This window comes from Podarcis bocagei, assembly GCF_964188305.1.
Source record: "Podarcis bocagei genome assembly, chromosome: 10".
Classification (NCBI taxonomy): domain Eukaryota; kingdom Metazoa; phylum Chordata; class Lepidosauria; order Squamata; family Lacertidae; genus Podarcis; species Podarcis bocagei.
In genome coordinates, this window is record NC_138135.1 from 28,571,219 (window position 1) to 28,587,958 (window position 16,740).

Genomic DNA, 16,740 nt, shown 5'->3' on the forward strand with positions numbered 1-16,740 from the left:
TTCTCAAAAGCAGCTTGGGCACAGGTTACAAAAAGTACCTGTGTTTTGCATTTGGCAGCTATGGGGTTATGCAAGTGATGTGGAATGCATCTTCACATCAGTGGAAGAGGACTGTTCTTATTTGTGCATAGGAAACTGGTTTGTACCAGGGTCAGACTATCTATCCAGCTCAGCATTGTCTACCCTGACCAGCATTATGTCTTCCCTACCTCAGTTACCAGGTCCTTTTAACTGGAGATGCCAGGGATTGAACCTTTTGTATGCCCAGCACTGGAGAGCCAGTGTGGTATAGTGGTTAGAGTGTTGGGCTAGCTGTGTTTCTCTGACTTGGAACTCCAGCTGTTGTTGGACTACAACTCCCATTATCCCTGACCACTGGTCCTGCTAGCTAGGGCTGGTGGGAGTTTTGTAGTCCCAACAACATCTGAAGACCCAAGTGTGAGAAACACTGGGCTAGGGCCTAGGAGACCAGGGTTTAAATTTCCACTTTTTTAAAAAATAATTTTTATTAACTGGCCAATCACATCAAATTAAATCATATCACATAAATTCCGAATTACAAAGCCGAATTTTAAATTTTGTTGGGGGGGCCCATATTTCAAGATCTGAAGGGGAATTCTGATCATCTTCTTGCTGCTGCGTTAATGTCCCAATCAATCCAAATCAGTCCAAACAGAGTTCATAATTCTATCCCATCTTATCTTGCTGTTTACACATCACATCTTGTTCATATATTTTCTCTTTTTTCTTTATGATCTCTTCTGATAGTCTCCTTAAGCCGATAAACACCAATAGTAATAATAGTCCTGTGTGAATTTTCCGTTCTTCCAATCCTCATATCGAGATGGTTTCCATATACCATCTCCTTCATAGATAACATCACTCTTTCCATCATAGTCTCGTAAAACTGTCGCTCTTTAGTCCCACTGAGGAGTTTAACCCACAATATATAAACAGCTCTATTTCTCTCTTTCTCCTCCCAGACTCAAGACCTCCGACAGAGCTTCCCAATATGGCGACGGCATTTTTAACTGCGTCATTCCAAAGCTCTTACACATTCCACGCTCTTCTTAAAACGTGCTTTGGTTCGAAAGTTTATCTCCACACAGCCTTAAATCCACAGCTCAAGTCCTTAAAACGGCTTTTCTGACTCGTGAGGGGAGGGGATTCTTGTTTAATCACATAAGAAAAGAAGGGAGAGTTTTTTCCCCCTCCCCCCTCAGTCATTTGCCGTACCTTGTCTTGGCGTATCTTCTCATGTTTTATTCTTATCTTGTTTTGTCAGAGATCTCTTCTGTTAGCAGTCTTTACTCCCCCTTCTTTCTTGAAATATGTGCATTCCTTTCATCCAAATTGTTGGTTTTGAAGTTCTTGCATCTAGTGGCGCGAATCAGGGACGGCGTCCAGGAGTGCCGAAATCCCACAGGAGGGCTTTGTGCCTAGTGCCCCCACCCCCACAAATTCGGGGGTGGTATAGGGCACAGCAGGCAAGGGCCGCCCCCCCACTATCCTGGGGGGGGTTAAGGAGGCTAATTATCCCCACCACAGCCTCCAAATTACCTCGTGTGGGTCAGAGAGATGTTATTGTCAGCCATCTTCCAATGCGCCCCCTAGTGGCCCCCCGGGGTTTAAATTTCCACTTAGTCACGAAGCTCACCTGGAGTGACCCTGAGCCAGTGGCAGAATCTTAGCCTAAGCAACATCACCAGGTTGTTGTGAGGATCAAATAGGGAAGAGAGAATGCTTGACTTCCTTGGAAATAAGGTGGGATGTATATGTTTTAATACAATAAAGAATAATAATAATAAATAATAATAATAATAAAATTATTTATATCCCGCCCTCCCCAGCCGAAGCCGGGCTCAGGGCGGCTAACAACAATAAAATAATGCAGCATTCTAAAATCATTTAATTATAAAATTAATTCAAATCAAATTGATGGCAACCATTGGGCTAGAGTTCTGTGAAGATTGCCAAAGGAGGGAGTCAGGCTGTGCCCTGGCCTGGTGGAACAGCTTTGTCTTGCAGGCCCTGCAGAAAGATGTCAAGTCCCGCAGGGCCCTAGTCTCTTGTGGCAGAGCGTTCCACCAGATCGGAGCCACAGCCAAAAAAAGCCCTGGCTCTGGTTGAGGCCAGCCTAACCTCTCTGTGGCCTGGGACCTCCAGGATGTTTTTGTTTGAAGATCGTAAGTTCCTCCGTGGGACATACCAGGAGAGGCGGTCCCGTAGGTACGAGGGTCCTATGGCGTATAGGGCTTTAAAGGTTAAAACCAGCACCTTAAACCTGATCCTGTACTCCACCAGGAGCCAGTGCAGCTGGTATAGCACCGGATGAATGTGATCTCGCAGCGAGGACCCTAAATAAGATAAAAAGCCTTTGCTCTGCTTACTAGTACATAGTTATACATGTATAATATTGTTTCGGTGTTTTTGCACGAATTTTGCTGCTTCAGCTATTTTAAAAGCTGTCATATTGAGCAACTTTTCTAGAAACCCTCCCATAGTATCTCAGAGCAGGGCCTTTGGCGCTGCAAAACCAGACCTGTGGAAAATCTGACCTGGTGGACATTTGGCAGGCACCAGCTGTACTAGGTTTTTGATGCCCACTGAAGACTTTTAAAAAATTTAGACAAGCCTTCTTAAAGGATTGATCACAGCTGTGCATACTGTTACTTTATATGAATGGTAAGAACTGCTTTTTTATTATATACAGATGTGTTAAATTCTTGTATACCACTTTGAAATGTTCTAAATTTAACACAATTAACTTTTTTAAAATAAATATGCACATCATTTTAAAATTACGCCTTTTCCCTTCCAAACCATTGTTTTAGACATATGCAAATGTATGCAGATAATCTCATCCAAGATTTTTAAAAATAATAATAATTGGGGAACAGTAGCTCTAATATTTATTCCTATAACTTCCAGGATTGCCATCTGCTGAAAGCAAGGGAATGCTCAGAACAGCTTAAATACTTTACTGTTTCTGAGCTAACCAAATAAAACTAGCTTGATGTTGTGTTCTCCATACACGGTGAGCAATATGTCAGGCAGGGCAAAACTGTCCTGTATAACAGGACTGGTTATTTACAGGGCTAGTACCAGACTTGAGAGGATCCTCAACACTGCGCTGCCACTGGGCTCCCAGTCCCCCAACACCCCCTCCATGTAGCTGTGCAATATTTCCCCCCTCTGTCATTCCTGCTGCTGTGCAGGTGGAAGCATCATCATTGAAGGAGCATATTACAATATAATTGTTCTATTATTGAAGGACATGCTTAAATGTTACATTGCAAATGGGGCCTCTCGGAATGTATAGCTTGGGCAGATAGAGATAAAGAACAAGGATTTATTGCCATACCAGGATGAGGGAGGTTGCAGGAAGGAGTGAGAGAAGATCAAGACCTTATATGGTAATATAGGAACTTATTATAAGTTTCAATTTCCCAGAAATCAGGTGGTTTACAAGAAATCAGGTGACTTACAAGAGATCAGGTGGTATTCTATTTTGCAAATCTATATAAAGGGGCGCACCCTGACTACTGTGTACAGGTTGCGTACTGATCGCCCTGTGCCTTTGTTCTGCATATGCACTTCAAATAAAAATCCTGTTAATAACCTGCAAGAGCGTTTTGCCGCTTTGTGTGAATCTGTGCTTCAGGGACCCAAATAGCAGATACGTGTGGTCCTTCATCATCACTGACCACCCCACCTCCCAGAGACCCCTGGGCATCTCTCTTTGATGGCTGGGCGGAGGTGCTGCTTTTGAATTGGCTCTAATACTGGCTTCCATCTGCAGTGGATGCTTTCCGTTTTAATTTACCCTGAATGCAATACCCTACCCTTGTGAAATGTGGTCTAGAGAGGGGCCCTTCTGAGTCTCTGAGGCTCAGATTATAGATTTTTTTGGTAATAAATAAACACAAAAATATTCAAAATTTTAATTGAAAACTTGCTTCCTGATTAATTAGGAATTCCTTTTTATAATGCAGCCCTAAACATGTTTACTCAGGAGACAAGCCTATTGAGTTCAGTGAAATTTAGTCTCTAGCCTAGAAAGTGTGTTTACAATTGTGTCTTTTTAAAAAGGTTTTTAGTCTATTAATTTAACTGCACCCTAGTCAATGCTCACAGCAGCTCTGCTTCAACACTCGCAGTGTGAAAATCTGGAAGGCATCTGGGACTGTCAAGCAGAGACTATCAAGCAGATAATATCTAAAGAGTCCTCCAAGGGAATGTTTACAAAGTCTGGGGCTCTTTAAAACAGCCTTGTAAATAAGTCTACTAAAGTTACTAGCCTGCATTTTTTAAAATTAGCCTGTTGGGGGTTGACAGAGGTGGGATAAAAACTTGGCCTCTTCTCCAACAGCCTGATGGCTATTTGCATTGGTGTGGAGGAATGGAGGGCCAGAACACCCCATCTGTCTTCTGCCAGCTTTTTCACTCATGGCGTCCTGCAGGAAGGGCCATAGCTCTGTAGTAGAGCATCTGATTTGCTTATGGAAGGTCCCAGGTTCAATGTCTGGTAGACAGTATTGAGCTATATGGACCAATGGTGAGCACCTGAATCCCAGGCTCCTTTAACAAATGCATCTGTGAGACAGATGTGGCTCCCTTTAACTAGATGAAGACCTTCTACAAGGCTGGGTTTGAGACCTGCTATAACAAAGTTTGTGCCAGTGATTAAAGCAAAGGAAGCAGCCCATTTAAACCGACAAACGAGCAAAACTTTCAAGGAACTCGGCAAAAGAGTCCAGTGCTGAAAAGCAGCCAAGACTGCTGTGCAAGTAAGTACTGGACTGACCTGTTCAATAAATGCAAACGGTGTTTGGCTTTGCTTGATGTATGAGAGGAGTGAGGAAAAACCTTTGCACTGGTGCAGCTGATGTTGTCCCCACTCCCTTTAAGGCACCAGACGCCAAGATGATCACAGAGAGGGACAAGCAAATGTCACAATGGAGGAGACTCTATCCTGAGCTGTGTTTTTGGAACAAACGTCTCTCAGAATTTCCAGATACAGGTAGCTTGACATACAGCCCATGCAAACAAAAGTGTGCCATGGCCTTGGCAAGTGGGAAGGCACCTGAAAACGATGCCATGCTAGTCAAAGGCCTATAGGCATTTAATGTGCACACTTTTTAATCTTTAAATAGCAGCCATGGGAGAGGGGTAGAGATTGTGACACATGGGTATTTCCCCTACTATTAGTGCCAGAAGGGAAAATTTCCATTGATGCCAGTGGAAATTTTCCACCTGGGGCTAAGCTGCACAGCTCATAACAGTTAAAAAACATGCTTCCGTAGCTGTGGTCCCTCCAAAATGAGATCAGACTGGCACCCTCCTTCTTGAACTTCAGGTGCATGGCAACGACTTTCTTATTCCAGCAGGCATTTTAAAGTAGTGATCAGTTTTATATTTGGCTTTACGGTGAATGATTATTGTTTTACTATTTATGGCTTGTTTTTATGTACACTGCCAAGGAACCCTTATCTAAGGTATATAAATGACATAGAGCAATAGATAAATATGTACATATATTTAACATCATGTGTAGTTTGGTACAGAGAAAAGTCTCAGCAATAACTAAAGGAGCCATGAGAATAAGGAATAGGTGCCTATTGCCAGGGAATGCTTGTTATCAGACCTGTACTTTTAAGAATCACATGTTGCATTTCTAAGGTGCATCATAAAAACATAAAGCATGAGACTATCCCAAGTGTGGACGGACCAATTTGTTATTACATTTCCATGGTTTCAACTTGGTTACTGGAAGAGAAATAATCATTTTGAGCCCATGCATTATACTAACATTGCATAATTTTATATTCATTCATTTCATTTATATCTGCCTTTTTGCAATGCAACTTAAGGTGGCATGGCATACATAGCACCCCCATTTATCCTCATAAGAACCATGCAAGATAGTTTATCTGAGAGTTAGTGACTGGCCCAGGGTCACCCAGTGAAGTTTGTGACTGTGGGTCTCACTGATCCTAGATTGACACTTGTAACTACTATACCACACTGACTCTCAAAGATCAATGGTGACACTAGAGACTGCAGAGATTATCACAATGCTAAGATAAATATTTGTGTAAAACTGCTTTCTCCATTGGAATTGAAGAGGAAAGTTCTATACCATAACTAGGGATGGGGAAGAAATTCTACTCAATTCATGTTTAAATATGAACCTACCTAATTTTCCCTTTCCGAAACAATGTACAAACTGAAATGCAGCTAGCTATCTTTTGAAATTTGTACTTCTCTGAATTTCGCAATGCAGTTCTCTTGTAATGTATACAAAAATACATATACGAAGGTGCATAAAAATGCATGTCTTAGTGAAAATAAGAGACAAAAATTATTTTAGAAAATGCTTTGCAAAATGAGTATATTAGGCAAGGTTGCATACAAAAATGTGTGTATGAGGAGAAATTCACACTAAAATGTCTACGAATGTTCATGAGACCCCCCCCCCTTTAAAATACAAACTGGTATGGAAATGTGGAGAACTGTAGAGTAGAAAAATAACAAATTGAGAAAAACTGAAATTGACAGGTTCTCCCATCCTTGCCCTCAACAAATAGTTGAATCAGGGGCTGAATCCAGAAAAAAATGGCTGAATCACATGGAAGTGCCTGTCTTAGTAAAGGAACACATGTTTCCTTTTGACAGTTAGAATGATCACTTATTGTTCCTGAATCTGTTGTGTACTCCGCAAATGTGATGCTTTCAGACATAAAAAATGATGCTTGAAAATCGTCCCCCCCCCCCAAGTTGATCTTCAGTTACTTTCTTCTTTGTTGTATTCTGAATGCCACTATTGAGGGAGGAGAGCTCTGGAGTGATATGCACTTAATCATCCACAAAGTGAACAACTGACACCAGATATAAGTACATATTATATCAAAAGCTTTAGTGCTTCACTCATCTGTAGCAAGCAATGCTGAGACGGATGCTCCCCTCACCTGGCAAATTTGCCATTCCCATCAAGTGGCACAATGACCTGTTGCTATCAGATTGCCTGGTACTTGCTGTCAGAAATAGCTGGCAAAATTCCTCTCCAGGTACTCATTTTTTTCTAAGGGCTTGCTGCCTTAGGGCAATGTCCAGATCTTCAGCTAGTTAGGCATCAGTTTTGTCCAGAGGTGACTTAGTGTTGGATGGAGAAGCACAACACTGAACATGGGTGAATGTTGAGGTCATCCTCCATGAACATTGTAGATGTGCAGTGATTTTACATTTCGGACTTTCAGGCAGTATGCAAGTCTCAACAACTTGGGGCAAGGTGAATTAATGGATCCACCTTGTCACATACAGTATATCCCTGTTTAGCAAGTGAACTCAGATGGGGCAGTGCTCAGAGTATCACATGCCTCAAAGGTGCAATTACTTTGTACTAGAAACTAGCTTTTTAGTGTCACAGTGCCAGCCCTCTGGAATAGAATACCAGCAGGAATTAGACAGGCACCCAGTGTTTAGGCACCTACTGAAGATGTTTTTGTTAAAAGGCTTTCCCAGAGTGTATACAATGCTGACCTAAATTGGGCCAACAGTCTGACTCCGTATATGGTGGCTTCCTATGTCCCCCTATGGCCTTCTGGCTTAAGCATGGCTCAGCTGAAACTGAAAGTCTTTGATATTCCTTTCTGCCCAGAAGGATCCAAGGGCCACCTTCAGCAGGCAGCCCAGGGCCAGAAGGTTCTTCACTGTGAAGGCTGCCAGCTGCGGTTCAGTGACACAAGGCCGCTGCATACAGATCCAGCAGTTTCTGACAGGTCACCCTGTTAACAGATGGACAAAGCTTTCCCTCAAACGTGTCAGGTTCACTAGACTCTGGAGTGGGTTAGGGAGGGAGGAAATTGGCATTGAACGGACTGAGAAACCTTTTCCCCGGGCATGTCAGTTTCACTGGGGACTGCAATGGTGAGGGAAGCAACAGTGGTACTTGGAAGCAGACTGTGCAGAAAGGGCACAGACCATCGACTGTAGCCTACCACATCATGATGGGCATGCATTGGAGGCTAGCTGCAGCCATGGAAGCAGAAGAGGAAAGGGGACTGGCCTCTCCCCCCACTAGCTGGAGGGAATGTGGTGACCTTTAAAGTGAGAAAACCTGAATGGAGGTAGTGTGCATTAAACCTGGCGCTGATAAATATTACCAAGTGGCCATGAAAGGGTTTGAAAATGCATGTATGGTTTCAGCCATCTAGCAACACGCTTGATAGGCAGGGCTGATGTCTACATCCTGCTCTAAAAAGTGCATTGTCAAGCCCTTTAATAACAACTTAGTTCTCCTTTCCTTGTTTTTTGCCAGCCCTGCTCAGATAAGGTTGTATTTCATTGTGCTGCCTTTTCTTTTACATCCCTTAAAGGGGCTCCCTGCCCTACCTTCTGTGTGTAAAAGGGAATGGTTCCTGAATCTGCTTTTGGGAACTGACTGTGGAGTTGGTGCAGTCTTTGTCTTCATCTTAGCATAGACAGACCTAACACAACAGCAGGTTGCTGAAATGAGGAGTAGCTGGCTCAGGTTGTGTCTACAGCCTCCAGTGCAGTTTAGGCTCTAGAGATGCTCCTGCTGAATAATTTTATTTAAATGTAAATTTGGGTTACATCCACAGCAAATGGATGGTGTTGTCATGTATCCCATCTCCCTTGGTACTGGGCAAACTTGGGCCAGTTTACTTAATAGTAGCAATTTACTGTATTGTTTTACTGCTCGAGAGAAGCCAGATTTCTGTGCCTTGGAGCAGAGCAGATAATGGAAACCAAATGGAAATTAAACTGTGCCTGCTCTAGCTGCTTTATGCATGCAGAAACTGTAGGAGGAAAGAACATGTTCTTTCCAGTCCTAAGAAATTGCTGGACAATACCCTGTCCAGCTGGCCTGTTTGGAATTGGAGGTCAGGCAGAGGCTCCTTTTTAAATATGTTTCTTCTCCTTCTGAAGATATGTTTCTAGCATAGTCAGAAAGGCAACACAGGAAGCCAGACCAGGGAAAAATAAAATCCCATAATACCTTCAGGGACTTTATCAGAATCTTGCCAAGACAATTGGCCACATCCAGAAAATCCTGAACATATGATGTATGGGGGTGGGGACTACAATTTTTTTCAAGATACTGTAGGGCCAGTCTCCCTAGCGAAGAAAGATTTATCTTGATGCAGTTATGCAAGCAACTTTTCTGGCATGCTGAAACAGGTGTCTGTTATTGGGTGTTCAAGGTTCTTTAGTTAATTCACAAAGACTTAAGCACCTTGCTTATACTCCATCTTGATTACTGAGATTCTCTGATGTGGCCATGAGGTTCAGTTGTCCTAAACAAGGGACCAAGCTTTTAGGGTGGCGGGTCCTGCCCTGTAGAACTCACTGTTAGAGGTTCAGCAGGAACCAGCCCTGCCTTCTTTCAAATGCCTTCTGAACGTGGTACTATTTAGACCAGGTCTTCACACATATAAGATGGTGGATACCTGGCTTACTAGTAGTACATGTGAAAAGGATCTAGGGGTCCTAGTGGACCACAAGCTCAGCATGATTCAGCAGCAGCAGCAAAAAATCTAATGCTATTCTAGATCCATCAATAGAAGTATAGTGTCCAGATCAAGGGAAGTCATAGTACCACTCTATTCTTTGGTCAGACTTCATCTGGAATACTGTGTCCAGTTCTGGGTGCCACAATTTAAGAAGGATGTTGACAAGCTGGGATGTGTGCAGAGGAGGGCAACCAAGATAATCAAAGTTCTTGAAACCAAGCCTTATGAGGGGCTGGGTATGGTTAGCCTGGAAAAAAGGTGAGTGAGAGGAGATATGATGGCCATCTTCAAATATCTTAAGGGCTGTCACATGGAAGATGGAGCAAGCTTGTTTTCTTCTGCTCTGGAGGGTAGAACTTGAACCAGTGGCTTCAAGTTAAAGGAGATAGGAGATGCCAACTCAACATCAGGAAGAGCTTTCTGACAGTAAGAGCTGTTCAACAGTGGAACAGTCTTCCTTGGGAGGTTTTGGACTCTCCTTCCTTGGAGGTTTTTAAGCAGAGGTTGGGTGGTCATCTGTCATGGATGCTTTAGTTGAGATTCCTGCATTGCAGGGGGCTGGACTAGAGGCCCTTGGGTCTTCTCCCCAGCTCCACAATTCTTTGATTCTATGAATTTTTCTTTTAACCAACCAGTATTTGTTGATATTTTATTGCTGTTTTTATATTATGTTTTTTATATATTTATAGACTGATTGTATTGTATTTTCATGCCATGAGCTGCCTTGATATATTTTAGGAGTAGTAGTAGTAGTAATAATAATAATAATAATAATAATAATAATAATAATAATAATAATAATAGCAATAAAATATAGCTGATACAGGACAGGCATCTGTTAGTGAAAGGGATTTGCTCATACTGTCTTTTTCTTCTCTACCTGCACCCTGATCCAGTTCTGACTTCTGTCACTTTTGAGCTATCTGCAAAGAAGACTTGCAAGCCCAGAAGTGGAAAATTACTAACAGCTGTTGTAGCTATGGTTCATCATATTGATCCAAAGGAATGTCTGGAGCTCGAGACAGAAGACATCATCTTATCATAGCTAGGACTACTTACTTTTTGTTTTGTTTTTGCCTACTCTTTTGTTCTACCGTCTTAATGACAGCTCGACCTGCAGACCTTAGCAGGTGATGGTGTTCTTTCCATGCCATGAAGTTTCATCTGCCGATTCCTGTTGATCGGTCTTCTGTAAAACACACAAAAGTAAAGAAGTAAAGCTTGAGTCTTCCCTTGAGTCCTCCCAGCCCTAAGAAGGCACTGTGAATCACAGTCCTGTTGTGAAAGGAAGGTGCTACTGTCAAAGATTTCCTAGATGTGGCTCCCAACAAAAAATTAAAAACACAATAAAACCTCAAATATTAAAAACTTCCCTTCAGATGTCATCTAAAAGTCATATAATTGTTTATCTGTTTGACATCTGGTGGGAGGGTGTTCCACAGGGAAGATCCTCTGCCTGGTTCTCTGTAAATTCTCTTCTGCAATAAGAAATGGCCGAGGCTGTTGAAGGCTTTAAAAGTCAGCACTTTGAATTGTGTTCGGAAATGTACTGATCCTTTAGGACCAGTGTTATATATGGTCCCAGTGGACTACATATATATACTTGCCCAGGGGTGGCCTGCCACATTTTGTTCCCTGGGGCAAAATAGGAGGGTGCAGAAGCCCCACTTACTGGGGTTATGTGGTGGTTTCCTCAGTCTGCCTAATAGGCGGGCTGGCCCTGTGCTTGCCTCATCATTCTGTGACAGGTCATGATTTTTCTCCTTTTAAGAGATAGGGAAGAAAGATCGATCAATTAAAACTTGCCAAAGGCCATCCAAACTGTATTGTTGACAAGAATTGAGTTCTTCTAGGGCAGCCTTCAGTAGCCTGGTGCTTTTCAGAAGTTTAAAGCTACAGCTTCAAGCCCCAGCCAGCATCTAGGCCAGTGTTTCCCAACCTTTTTTGGGCAAAGGCACACTTGTTTGATGAAAAAAATCTCGAGGCACACCACCATTACAGCCCCGTGACGTCAGCGCGCAGCGTCACGCCGGGAGGGACGCACGAAAGTGTAAGTTTCAATTTTTTTCCCTCCCCCTTGCCGGGGAACCTCCAAGCTTTGGGGGTGGGGGGGAGGAGGCAGCAAAGCGAGGCAGGAAGGAGAGCGCGGCTTGGCTGGGTGAGCTTTGGCAGGGGCAGGGAATGAGAGCCGCGAGGCGGGCGCTGCGGACGGAGGCGCTGCCCGCCGAGCTCGCAGGCAGCCAGGCAGGCAGACGGCGAGAACCCCGCGCTGGGCGGCCTCTCCTCGCCGCCGCCGCCCCGCCTCTCGCCGCCCGACTCGCCCGCCTCCCTCCAGGCAACATCTCACGGCGCACCAGGCAACATCTCGCGGCACACTAGTGTGCCGCGGAACAGTGGTTGGGAAACACTGCTCTAGGGGGCACCTGGGTGCTGAAGGCTGTTGCAGGCCCAGATGTAATCCTGTATACCATGGGTGCATTCTGCTTGCTGCCATTCCCCCTTCTATGCAGCATCCCTAACCCTTGCATGACAAGATATGCCTGCTGAAATTGTTTTTCATTTTTCTTAAAGCTATAGGATACCTTCCCTTTGTCCCTGATCACCCCAGCCCTTTGACCCTTCCTCACTCAATTTGTTGAAATTAATTTAAAAACTTCATCAGTTGAGAAGTTGGGGGGTGGGGAACCAGCTAAATATATTGAAACTTAATTAAATTGTGGGAGTTGCCAACCCTGTAGCATAGAAATAGGCATTTGGGAAGCAAATAATGATTAGCTGAATAATAATAATTTATGCAATACAACCAGGAGCAGCAGCAGCGGTAACTGGAGGACTGGGGTGTTTGTGTCATTGTTAACTACTCTTTTCATATATAGAGCAAAGGAGATGGGTATTCGTCAGTCATTCAGAAGCTCACACACCTGCTGTAAATGCTTTGCAACACTTATCAAAATGTCTATTGCAGTGTAACTTTCCACTATAAACAGCAGTTGTCCCAGGAGAACATGACAACATTTTCTCTCTTTTTAATGATGCACCACCTTCACACCTGTGACAGCTTCTTTTTAAAGAAAAGTTTGGAAAACGTCAAATAATTTATAAAACTGTATTTTAACGTGTTGTAATGTTAAAGCAGGGATTGCCTTCTAGATGTTGTTGGACTACAGCTCCTAGAATTCTTGATCGTTGGCCATATCCAATGCCTTCAACCTTTTCTTATAGGAGTTGGTCTCAAGTCCCTTCACCATCTTGGACACATTCCAGTTTACTGACATCCTTCTTAAATTAGAGTGCTCAGAACTATAGGCGTCAGATGAGGTCTGACTGACACAGAAAGGATAAAAGGGTCGCTTTTAGCCAAATGATTTTGCAGTTTGAAGAAGTTATCTTTGCTCCTGGTTTCCACTATCTAGAAAAGAGGAAGCACAAGGAGGGTCCTTGTAGCTTGGAGAATGGGTATTTCTAAAGCTAGCCCCAAAATTATCCTGCTTACATTGAATATTTCAGCGCTAAAAGATGTGTCCTGAGATCCAAGGCTATGAAAAAGTCACTTGAAATAATATGTGGTTTAGTGAATGAAATGCATGAAAATGAAGATGGCTTCATTTTGGGCTTCTGGGAAAGGGGATATTATGGACAATGCAGGCTGGAAGAAAAATTGATGGGTGATTGAGGATTTTTATCTTTAAATTTGACCATACTGAGATGTTTGAGAATCGCTAACATAAGGAGGGAAATGTGCACATTTTAATGGTGATTTCCATGAGGACTACTGAACCTGAACAAAGAAAGAAGTGCCCACACCGGTTTAGATAAATTTTATCTGCTTAAGGTTTTAAGACCCCTATTCCAATTAAGAAAAACAAACACATGTTTGCATCTGTTGGCCTTTTGACTTAAAACAATTATAATAAGGCATGCATAGCTTTTGTAACAGAATAATTGTAACTCATAAGTTGTGGGAGCTATAGAAATGAACCTTCAAGTTATAATTTCTAATGTCAAGCTTCTGCAATGCAATCAATATTTCCATACAACAGTAAATAGAAAGATGTTATGTGGATACAGTCTCCAGCTGTGTAGATTAGCTGCCAGCTGTCGCAAGGTAGCTATGCTGTTAGCTTGTTTTTATATGCTAATAATGCCTGTGACTTCTAAATCTATGAACTATTATTATGTTTTAATGCTCAGATGGATCATAGTGGACTCCTTTGGTATCAAAACCTTTTGAAGAACATGAGGTGACGTTCCCTGTGCCTTACTGTAGATTATTTCTTTTTAAAGAAGCTGTGTTCATAAGATTACGTTAAATATTCTGTTTTAATTTCTGAAATTAGCAATGCCTGCATTCACACACCGTGATAAAGTTTGCAGCTAAACCATAGTTTATTGTATGTGAATGAGTCTAGGTGAGCCTTGGGCTTGCATGCTCCCCTCCCCGTAGAACAAAATCTAGTTAATATTAATTACAGTTAGTTGAGTCTGATGAAATGACAAACCACAGTTAAACAAAAAAAGGGAGTGAAAGCTTCTGAACTCCTTCTCTGCAGGGAAAAAGAAAGGGGCAGGATGTAAGGCCAAGAGCTGCTTAAGCCCAGTCACATAATGATAAACTGTGTGCGACATACAAACATGTCCATTTTGTCTCCTGCCCTTTTTTGTAATGAAGCCACCGGAATTGTGTCTGTACAGACATGTAGTTCTTAAATTGCCCTAACTTAAACAGTACAGGTCACTCCTTCTGTGTGTGCCTCATTTTATACATTGCAGACCAGCTTTTGCTTCACGGCTGCAGTGTAGTGAGCTTCGTTCCAATTTGCTATCCACTTATCGCTCCCCAAATTCTTCCCTGTTGTCTGAGCAAATGCCTTTCATTTTGCACTTGTGCTGTGATTTGTTTTCCCTAAGTGTATTACTGTACATTTATCTAAATGAAATCTGATCCTATTTGAATTTGCCCATCTCCCTCAGATCTCTGGATCATTTTGTACTTTCAGTCTCTTTGCCACTGCGTTGGCAAATCCTTCTAGTTTAGCGTTATCTATAGACTTGATCAAAGGACAATATACTTTATCCTCTTGGCTTTTAATGAAGGCATTGAATAGAAGCTGTACCAAGCACTCCCTCTGGTCATGCACTTCTTCTTTGAGGTCATTCAACCAACTTCACAGTAAAATATTTTTAACAAGGCAATATCTGGGATACTGAGGGCAAGAGTTACGCAAACATTTGAGCCAATGGTTGTGACAGGCTGGGTTGTTAGTGTAAAGGCTGATCATTACTGTCCATTACTGCCCATCATTCCCTGAGCCAAGCCAAGATCAGCTCTTTGAACTCACATCACACCTACAGATCTCCTCACAGTTTTGGTTTGTTTATTTACTATTATTCATTCATTCATTGGACTTCTACCCAATCCTTCATCTTACTGGGCCGTAGGGCAGCTAACAAGAATATTAAAGCCATACAAATGTCATAACATCATACAAATATCATAAAATAACAGTTAAAATAAGAACAAATCAACATAAACTTTTAAAAATACAGCAGCAAAGCAAGACCTACAGCTAGTAAACCAAATGCCCAGCAAGTTTATATGTCTTTAAGCAATGCTGAAACTTCCGCAGTACTGGGGAAAATCTAATCTCAGTTGGAAGTTCTATAAGTGGGGAGCTGGCCCCAAATATCATATGAACAGCCCGTTTGGCTAGTTATGTTGTAGAGATCGTTCTCCCCCATATTTCTTCTATCCACCCTTATTCATTTGCCTTCAACATATGTCACAGAAGTGTTCAGACACTTAACAGAGTTGCTCTGTGCTTGAAATTACGCAGTGCTGTGTCATGAGCACATATTATTTAAAGATAAGCCATGTAGCTCCTCAAACTTTGAAGTGGTTTGTTGAGTCAAACTGAACTATATTGAATTCATTGTCTCCCAGCTCCATTTATTCCCTGTTAATAGTGACCGAAAAGACATATTGCTTTTTGTCTTGGTAGGACACATATGTACAAGTGTATAAAACCATGAGTTGGGGCTGATGGGAGTTGGAGTCCAACATTTGAAGGGGGACAGGTTCCCCATCCCAGCTATAAAAATAACCCTTTTGTGTTGTCTTTTTGCATTGTGCATGCCTTCAAGGTGGTGGGTGGGGTTTTGGTTGTGGGGAGTCAGCAATAACAGAAAGATACAGGTTTATGATGGGCTTATTGGTCTCATGGTGACTTGTCTGTAAGGATGCAGATTGACCTTAGCTGAGTAATGCAGTACATTATTTGCATGCTTAATGTCCTGGCCTTAGCATCCTCATCTTTTCCACTGGGGAATAGTTCTGCCTGAGACCTAGGGAGCTGCTGTCTGTCAGAGAAAGCATTGTCATGATTGATAGGCAATTAGTAAGACTTGGTATATTGGTAACCTATGTTCCTTTATTAAAGTTGCAAGTGTGGAGAGAGAACAAAACTTAATAGAGCAATTTTATGCATGTCTTATGCATCCTTCACAGAATTCCCAAAAACAAACTACAGTTCTCATGCTTCTTCGGGGGAGGCAATGTGACTGAATTGTATGGTGTGTGCACAGCCTTATTCTTAGTTAAGGAAATATATGGACATATAGGAGTTTTGTACCCTAAGATGAGTAACAGGGAATTTGTTCTGTTCTCTGGCTACTGGGCAGTTTTTATGATCAATTCAATTCACTTGTCACATTTAGAAGCTGAACCATTTAGATTAGCCTCTGTTTTCATCTATACTGCTATATATACATATAGATACACAAAATTAAGGTCGTAAGTATCCTATACATGCATGCACACACTCAGCAAGTCTTAGTGAACTCAATAGTTTTACTTCTTTTTAATGTATTTTTATTAAAGATTTCTTGATTTACAGTAGTATGTGCAATGTCTCTTTTTTCAAGTTACGTTTTCTACAGATCAGTTTCATTTGTTGAGACATTAGTGTTACATTAGGAAGAAAAGGGGGAAAGAGGTGGAATGGGGAATGGTGAGTGGGGGTGGGGTCGGGTGGCGATGTTTCTATTTTACTTAATGTATGTGTGGGGTTTTGTGTAAGCATTGCTTGTGCAGGTTCTCTTTGCTATTTGCTTTTGTTCCTTTAGTGGTGAGAGAGGTTGGGGGTTGGCCTAGGGTGTGGTTGTTCGTTTGTGATTGGCTGTGGTGAACTTTGTTTTCATGTGTGAG

General features: G+C 42.3%; 1 protein-coding gene across 6 annotated transcripts in view; it reads left to right on the top strand.

Moving 5' to 3' along the window:
* Positions 1 to 16,740, top strand: part of ABTB3 (ankyrin repeat and BTB domain containing 3) — a 227,171-nt gene that overhangs the window by 24,134 nt on the left and 186,297 nt on the right. The window lies entirely within an intron of this gene.